At 35.7% G+C, this 10,064-nt stretch overlaps 1 protein-coding gene across 17 annotated transcripts in view; it reads right to left on the reverse strand.

Moving 5' to 3' along the window:
* The window catches only part of tnikb (TRAF2 and NCK interacting kinase b), a 145,263-nt gene that overhangs the window by 124,829 nt on the left and 10,370 nt on the right, over positions 1-10,064 (reverse strand). The window lies entirely within an intron of this gene.

The raw sequence follows: 10,064 nt of genomic DNA on the forward strand, positions 1-10,064 counted from the left end.
CTTTTAACACCCAGCCACAGAATGAGCGGAGGAAGAATTAGGTCAGCGTTGCGAACGGAGACCTTCAACGCCACTGTTGCCGGATGCGAGCGGAAACCCCCATTAATCTCTGAGACCCAAAGGAACACAAATTTCCCCAAATTACACACAAGCCCCATCACTGTACCTGCAGGAACAGCCTCTTCCTGTTTTTTTTTTTTTTTTTAAATAAACACTTCTGTATCAGTCTTATGTAACACTTCGTCAGTGCATTTGCCTGACACAAGACTGTGAATCCTCACAGAGCAATGTATAATTCATGCACTGGGGTGAGGAAGAATGCATATGCCCATGCTTGTCTATTTTGGGAATGTTTTGAGACGTTTGGCCTCTCAAACACAATGCTTTGCCTCTGTAAGACACTCGTAAAGATGGAAAGGCATGGGGTAAAAACTGCTGCGCAAAACGAGAGCGACAGATTTTGCTTAGAGATAAGACGGAATGTGACGTGCACTTTTCACTTAAGGTGTTTATAAGAAATGCCATTATTTCAGCTCCTTCAACTATTACAGGAAAATATCACAATGAGTCAGACTGTTTTTCAAGTTGCAAGTTTCTCATGAAAACGATGACACCTCGGGCATTAGGCTAACATTGACAAAGTACATTGGCAAACATTGTATTATTCACCTTCAAATTCTCTATGGGGATTTTAAAGAATTTCGAACCAGGCTTTACAGCCAGAGATGATCTACAATTTAAAAAATAAAAAATAAAAATGTAACAGTAAAAAGGCAAACTGTAAACAATGGTGGTTTTATTTAAAGAGGTGGTCCAGAGTGCATTTTAAGGCTTGGTTGTGTTTATAAGCAATGTGTGCTCATGCTTCACTTGTAAAAAAATCACGTTATCTTTTCATATATCTTACTTTGACTATACCCAGCTAACATGAAAACGACGGCCATATTTCCTAATTCCTCTGAAAGGCCCGCCTACAAGAGGCTCTGATTGGTCCGCTAACATAATGTGTTATGATTTGCGCATTGGCTCCATGTCACTCCCCTACAAGCATGAGTTTTTGCGCTGTGTAAACAGTCCAGTCAGAGCAGCTGTTAGCAGCATTAGCTGCCTGAATCAGACAGAAATGAAGAGCACACAGCTCACGCCTGCTCTCTAAAATGAAATCCGACAAGTGTTTTCACATATATTCGGAACAAGCATGTGTAAGTAATATAAAACGCTCACGTATCTTTTGCAAATTTGTTATTCGAGATGTAGAACGCACGGAGAGAGACACTGCAGCGCTGCTGAAGATTGTGGGTGTTTACAGCTGATAAATATGAATTTGTAGCTAAATTGTTAGCAGTGCAAAACAGTATTTCCCATTGTTTACATCCTTTTTTACATCCTCACTACAACATACAGTTAGAAACTGTGCGAGTAGTTGATCAATTTTAACAAATAAAAACACTTAGAGCTGTCCGTCAGAGGAGTTTTTTAGCCAAATCCAGCACTGAACTGGGAGAGATTCTGGAAATTCTCCTTTGTCAAATGCTAGCTATATAAATATAAATATATATATATATATATATATATATATATATATATATATATATATATATATATATATATTTTTTTTTTAATTCTCAGAACATAATTATAATCCAACTGTAAGCCCTTTTCTCTTTGTGTATTGTCTTTTAAAAGCCCAAATACAGAAAGAGAACAAGCTCTGTGGAAATAGAATATATAATAGGATATATAACAAAATACAATTTTAACTGTATATAAATGCTTTTAAATGATTTGTAAAATATTATTTAAACCACTTTTGAGGTTTAGTATTTTTGTGGAAAACATTTCTAAAATTCTTTAAAAGTCTTTAAAATTCGTTAAAAGTCATGTAATTATGGGTCAATAATGTGACGCTGATTTTTATTAGTTTTATTTTTATTTATTTATTTTTTGTTTTGATTAATTCAATTCAAAAAGTTTACATTTTCCAAATAAATAAGCAAATTACTTGCATACTTTATCTAATTTGACAATCAAGTGTAATCTTTTATTTTTAATTAATGTTAAGATAATTTTTAAGTGACCAAAAAAAGGTACCAAATAGTTGATCTTGTTTAAAAAAAAAAAAGGCCAAATTCTCAATAAAACATCATAATAGCTAGTTTGGCATAATTCTACATTAGACAAATTTAATAGTAAATAAAGGTAAATATAGCACAACTGTATTAAATATTATAATCAATTTAGGGAACAAATACTTGCATGACATCTAGGAGTAAATTATTTAGTATTTTACATTTTTTGCCAGTTACACCATTTCAGGTACATTCAGTCTTAACCTTTGTAAAATAAAATGATGCAAATGTTAATTTTAATGACATTAAATCAACAGAAATACCATCTACATTTTAAAATACCTGACGAATGCTGTTAAATCAACCTTTTAAAATATTTTTTTCTCATTTCCCCTTATTTGTCACTGACCCATACACTTTATCTGAAATGGATCAATTTAATACCTCAAGAAATAAAATAAAAACCTCAAGAAATCTTGTTACTGACCCCAAATTATTTGTAAATTATTAATTTTTTTTTTTTTTTATGGCTTAAATTTGATGTTAGGGTACGTTTACTTGACAACCATGTACTACATGAGTAAGCGTTCATGTATTTACAGAACAGTAAAAATGACCTTGTATTGTGTTCCTGTCAAGCCAGTAGTTAGGAATGTCACTTTGTAAAGTAACACAACACATTATTCTATTGAGCACTGTCAAACAATCAAGATGGCATCACGTTTATACAGATGATAAAGGTTTACATTTTAAAAACATGCACCTTCAAAGCTGTTTTCAGGTCCATCCAAAAATTATTATAAATAGTCAATTTATAATCAAATACTAGGCAAAATGTGTAAAAAAAAAGTTACCATGAGAATGAATTACATGTTTGAGATGTCCCAGATTAGCCAAAAGAACGCTTGTGAATTTACATAACACTTCACAAGGCGGAAATGTACAAGTACACATTTGCAGACATGAGGGTTTGGCCCATGCATGCTCTCAGGGCATGTTGTATTGCCGAACATACCTGCTGTCAATTCTACCATATATAACAAGAACTCTAGTTAACCAATATTAAATATATAGATATTAAATAGTAGACCTAAAAATCTGGAGAGCTGATTTAACAGCCACTATATAATTTAAATATACCTTAACTTAAATTAGTTAACAGGTTTTAATATATTAAAAAAGAAAAAAGGTTTAATATTTCTGTACCATAATTATTCTTTAATATTATTATTGATTGGGAATAATAATAATTCTTCAGTGTTAATATAATCTTTACAGTTATTTCAAATTGATCAATTTTTTGTGCAGGATGTCGGTTTCATAAACCAGGTTTTTGCATGGAGATGCACTTTTAAAAACCTTTTTTTTTTTTAAAACCACAAAATGCCATTTCTGTGTAAATAAATGTCAAAAACGCATGAAATACTTTTCATTAGAGTAAAGAAAACATGGAGATAATGTAGAGTATGTGTGCTCAGTGTTTTGTGATAATTAGTGCTGTAGTTATTAGCATGTCTCAGTCACACTACAGTTTCCTGGTGGCGTTTACACTAATGTGTTTTTGGTTTGAAAGGCATATGTTTTGTTATGGTTACATCTGGCATCCACACTACTCCGGCACCTTCAACCTGTAAAAACTGAGTATTTTGAAAATGCTACAGACCCCGTTTTAGTTAGGAAACACTGGCACTCCATTTCACTGTACATAGACGGAAACGCGAACTTCTGGTAACAAAACTAAAATATCTAAAATGCTGTAAAAATGCCTGTCTGGACAAGAAGCGTCTTCATTCAAAAATTCCATTTTAAAACAAAAAGGCACTAGTGTAAACACAGCCTAAATCCCACCTGTAGCATTTTTCAAGGTCAATCTAATAAGGGCCATAAGTTAAGTGGTCCACTTTCAGAGAGGGGCCCTTTCATTTGATCTGTTGAAAACACCGCTACGGAAGGGGTCTATTTGCAAGCCACCACTGAAGTGCTGAATGTTAGCCTTGTCATTAGACATTGGGGTGAAAATAGGAACTTTGTACATGGAAGTTCCTCTTTAAAAAAAAAAAAAAAAAAAAAAAAAAAAAAGACTAAGACTTTTAGCAAGAAAAAAAAAATCCAAATAAGGAAAAATTACTCACTGTTTACTCTCCTTCAAGGGGTTTCTTAAAGAGCCCATATTATGGTTTTTTTTTAAAATGACCTTCCATGTAGTGTGTAACACAGCTCTAAGTGACGTGAAATATCCAGCTAAGGCTTAAATCTGTAAGTGTACAGTGTTTAAAACTGTTGATTCAGCTATAAAAGAGTCAAATCATAGTGCTTCAAACGAGTCTTCTTGATAACGAGTCATTAGGTGTTTCGCCATGAAGTGACAACGAAGTTATTCACGCACACGCGCAAACCCAGGAGATTTGAAACCTGCGGCCCGCCCTCTAACACAGAAACCCACACACACAAACATGCCGCCGGTCCATTGAAGTCACACTGCAGATGGATATTATTGAGTCTCTACCCAAAGATGAAACCTCAGCATTATAGCCCAGCCTTGAGAAGTTCGAGTGCTTCTGGAAACTACAGTACATGCTAAAAAGAATACTTTATCGGCCGTTTGTTAAAGAAAGGATCAGTAAAGACTACTGATGGACTATGTCAGAACTTGGATCGGTTTCTTCCTCCATTTCTCAAGTGCAAGTACGTGCGATTAAAGTTGTTGCCTCGTTTACTCTAGCTTTAGTTGTGATTTGTTACTTACAACCGCGTGTACTGTATCAGTTTAACTCGCTATATTCTCATATCGCGTGTAAAGCCATGTTAAAAACTCGACGCGTGCCGCTTTGTTTATGGACCTCCATGGAGAAGGGTAATGTGTGTGTGTTGTCATCCGAGGAGGAGGGTTATGTTTGTGTATGTGCGTGTGTGTGTATGTGCATTGTCGTCCGAGGAGGAGGTTTATGTGTGTTTATGTGTGTGTGTGTGTGTGTGTGTGTGTGCGTTGTTGTCCGAAAATAAAAGCAATGTGTGTGTGAGTGTGTGTGAAAAGAGCAGGGTGTGACAAGCTAGGAGATCTCCTCGCCAGTTCTTGGAGTTTTTGCTCAATATAATAGTTAGTCGTCTGTATTTTTAATTCCATTGTCTGTATTTACATTCACCTACTGGCAGCCAAAATCCACGCCTTACACTATGAAGCGTGTATGCACTGTGACTACTTTTGGATTGTTGATTAGCTGCTGGGCATTTCACTCTGTCTCCACTAAAGGCTGTCAGTGTCGACCATTCGCAACAGGCCGTTGTCGGTCCAATCAGCGCAGATTAGCTTCGCGCTAAGGAGGGGTTTGGGAACAAATGAATCACTGGACGATTAATATGGGAGTCGCTGGGATAATTAGGTAAAAATAAATGTAGATTATAAGACCATGAAAGTTTTTTTTGCCCTTGCATGCATATTAGACTGTTGCTGGAGACCCTTACAACCAAAATATGACCCTATTTCATATATAATATGGTCTCTTTAACTATTATGACTTTATTTCTTTAGTTGAACACAAATAATAATAACTAATAACTAGCGAAACTCAAAGTGCTATAAGATTGTTACGTGCTTGTGTTGTTTGTTTGCTTTTTTCTTTCTCCCATATCTTCATATTATCAGGTTTCATTCCTTCAATTCTCTGTTAATCACTTCCTCTCCGGTGACATCCAAAAGCCAAGACCACCCAACATACGAGCTACAATGAAAATAGCAGGCTTTGCTAAATGGCTGGTTATTCTACCATTGATTAGGGTCAATAGTGGTAGCATATTACAGATTTCAAAGAAAAATCTAAATATTAAAAAAGGAAATATAAGCTGGACCACAACAGATCAATGTCATAACGAATGCTCAAATAATGTAGCCTCGCTTACAGCAAGCATCATGTTAGATTGTGCCGTCTGTCATAAACAATAGGCCTATAGATTTGCTATTTTTACTAAAGAAGATATATTACTTGCTTATCACTAGAACTATAGAACCTGTATTATGCTTTAAAAAATCTTTTAAAAATTACACAGTATCGGATCTGTATCGGTCAATACTCTGAATTTTGGGATCGGATCAAAAAAATGGTATTGGTGCATCCCTACTTTCATCGTATGAAAAGCAATCCTATGGAAGTCAATGGTTACAGGTTTCCAGTTCAAAAGAAAATAAGAAAATCAAACCGTTTTGAAAAAAAAAATAAAATAGAAAATAAATTCCAAGTAAAAAAAAGTAAGTAAATGACAGAATTATAGTTTTTGGGCAAAATACCCCTTAAATGCTCTTTATACCAAAAGTGTACTGTAAATATTGTTAATATGACAAACCAAAAATAAAAAAACGCAAGGAAAACTGACTTATTAAAGAAAACTTACTTATTAAAATATAACAGCAAAGCAGAAAGCCCTGAAATATACATGTACACTGTGAGCAACTGAACTAAACTAATCTGAGCTCTCCAATGGACAGACTGTAAACAAACCCCTATAATACAGAGCCATGTGACCGTGCTGTTTGTATTAGAACTGGAAGCGTCTTCAAAGGATCTCCTGAAAGACCATTGGAGACCAGAGCGTGTTTAGACATGCCGTGCTGAATGACAGAAAAGCTAAGCAAAGAACAGAGCGTTTGATAAACAATATACCTGAGAGGGGAAGTTAAACCCATTGACCGGGCCAATACAGTAATGCAACACTAGTAATTACATTTCTTGTTAATCCCTATGCAATTAATCTCGTGCTGCAAGAAAAGCCAGGAATAAAGGGAGAGTTCTCGCGAAACGAAAATCTCAGTCACCATGTGCTCACCCTCATGTCTTTTCAGGAACACACAAAACAAGCTGCTTTTTTTTTTTACAGGTTTAAAATAAGACTGCAGATATAAATGACTACACTGCAGCTGATTTAGTCAGTTCACTTTTGAGTGCCTAATCATGTTTTATGCGCACAGATCAGCAATTTACAAGAGCAACAACTGCATTCAAATTAACTTCTGAAAAACGCAGCACGTTATTAAGTTCACATGCTCAACGGAAGTGACTGTGATTGCCCGTGAAGGTCATCAGTGCACCACTCTTCACCAAGTGTTTAATAGTAGTGAAGTCGGGTTGTCACTCACGATACAGGAATTTAATTCCAATCGGTACTGATATTTTAAAAACGTCCATTTCTTGTGAACATTTAAACACTGTCGAGCATTCTTAAACAGCTTTGATTTGCCATTGTGTTCACATGCTCAATAGAAATGATTGTGATTGGACACTGGAGCGTTTTTAAAGCCATGATTCATAAGCGAATCGCTCATACGTCAGCATATAAACAAACCAGCTGATCAAAGTGGCTTTGAAAAGCTCCAGTGTCCCTGTATCTGTGGTTGCTTTACAGCCAATCCGTCATTTCTGTTGAGCACATGAACACAATAGTAAATCAGCTGTGTTTTACTCAAATGTTAGCAGGAAATGGACGTTTTTAGAATTTCATTATCGATTGGTATCGAATTGCAATATTGTGCAACCCTACAATGAAGAGTGGTAAACCCATGACCTTCACGGCCAATCACAGTCATTTTTGGTGAACACAATGGGCATTCAGTAGTGTTCAGTGGTGTCCTAAACAGCGTTCAAATGTCTTTAACATTTCAGAAGTCAAAAGAGCTTATTTTCGGTCTATTTGAACCCAAGAAATGGAGGAAAAACTAGTGTAAATTTGGCAGGAGCACCCATGTCTGTTTGACATGTCATGTGAGCAATACCACAACCGTCGAAAAAAGTCAAAAAAGAAAAAAAGTTTAAAGAAACTGCTAAATTCCTTCCAGCTAGGGGTGTCAAAATTAATTGTTTCTTTGGTGCACCGCGATGCAGATGCGGACAATTCAGTAAAAATCATAACCGGTTATGTACTGACGTCATTTATCTGATATGTGCCATGTCGCCGTAGCTTACTATGGCGAGGGAGGCGATCGACAGTATTTACAACACTTCAACTACTTAAAACCACAAAAACTGTACACAATTTCACTGTGTGTGTGTTTTCTGGACAGTCTTTCACTGACACAGCAGAAGCCCCTATTTCACTGCGATTAAGAGAATGTAAGTAAACTCCATTTCTTTCTTTCTTTCTTTCTTTCTCACTGTGGCCCAATTGACCTGCTGGCGTCACTTTTCCAATCCTCTCGGCTGTTTTAGCAATACTTCTGGATCCAGACACAAGCACATGCCTGCAGAGTTTTTGACACTGCAGCGCGTAAGAGCCAGTCGCAGCCCTTTCTGTTGAGCATGTGACCAATCATAGAGGGTGTAAGAAAGAATTTGCAAGACAAGGCTCAGAAAGTGAGCGGGATATTTATATTTGTTTATTTGCTATAAATGCTTGTGTTTTTTAAAGGCACAGTTTATATATCTGACTGTTTGACAAAAAAACAAAAATTGTATTACAAATAGTGTATAAATATATACATTTTAATACAAGAATTGCTGCGCTCTGAAGAAAATATAAAACTCTGTATGGAAAGCATTGGTAATGCATCGTGATGCACCGAGATAACGAATTAAACCGAATCGATGGCATGATAATCGTAACCGAACCGTGAGACCAGTGTATGTTCACACCACTACTTGAACAAAATAAGTACATATTCTACGCTACTAAAGGCTTCTTTCTCATAATACAGTTAATAACAAAATATATACTGTGACCTTGCGTTGTTTCCATGTTACTTCCCATGTGTGTTTGGTTGTGAGACATAGTTTGTGGAGCAAGACAAAGTTGTCAGCAATTCTCCTATAGTAAAGTCATGCAGTGTGAAAGCCCCTATCACTGATCCATCTTGCAGTGTAAACACAGCAGCAATGGAACGCTACCCCAGATAGTCATGCAGTGTGAAAACATCTGTGATGCGACTGCTTTGAAAATCGTAAAGTCTGAACTCGGCATTAGTGTTGACAAATCTTACTACATTAAAAACACATAAATAAGACTTGTAATTATCTTAAACCCAATTTAAATATAAACAAATCCTTTTATCTAAGAGTAAAAAAGGCCCTACATTTAAAAAAAACTTGCATGTTCCCACTTTATTAACATCATGAATTGAATTCAAAGACACTTTAAGCATCACTTGAAAAAGTTGACATGGCAACATTTCAAAGTATGCTCTGAAGAAGCAGAATCCCAAAACAAATATGTTGAACATTTTAGTTACAGAAAAAAATGGATGGATAAGTGTATGCTAAAATTTGATGTATCATAAAAATAATGCAAGGAAAGCACACTGAATATAGGGCTGGGCGATAAAATCAGTATCGATATTTATTGACCATAAACCATTGTCAATGTCGAAGAAAAAAGATTTGGTATGTAGTTTCAGTATGAAGGCTACAGTTGTATTAAAATGTAGCTGCTGAGCACGCCTTGGAAGTAATGCCAATAAGCTTAGAGTGTAAATTTGTCATTTCCAATGGAGGCGCGCGACTTGCACGTTGCATGTATGGGAGTGACGTGCATGTGAACCATGCACATTTTCCAGCCACACCTAGTTGAAAACATCTAAACTTTTCCAAATGTCGTGAGCGTAATTGTCTTGCAAGTAGAACTAACCAATATTCACACTTTGTATGGAATATACACATTTCAGTAATAAAGGTGGATTAATTACCTCAGACAATTACAGCGTATCCAAACACTGCAGTGCTTTTTAGTTTTAACACGCATGTCACTTAAGGTCAAAATAACAACGCATGTGAGGAGATTATAAATTAAAAAGCTTTTTGGTTTCTTTTCTTGTGCATCCCAGCCATTAGCTCCCCATCTGAAAGATTTTTTAGCATAGGGGGTAATGTAGTCATTCAACTTCACAATTTGTAATGCTGCAGTACATATTTGAATAATTATGGTTGGTTCCTTTACTTGAAAGCTCAGATTTGATTGTCATAATTTGTGTTGCAGTTTGAGGTTTACTGAATCAACATATTCACACATTAAAGTTGG

The sequence above is a fragment of the Danio rerio genome, chromosome 24 (genome assembly GCF_052040795.2).
Source record: "Danio rerio strain M-AB ecotype USA chromosome 24, GRCz13ab, whole genome shotgun sequence".
Taxonomy (NCBI): Eukaryota; Metazoa; Chordata; class Actinopteri; order Cypriniformes; family Danionidae; genus Danio; species Danio rerio.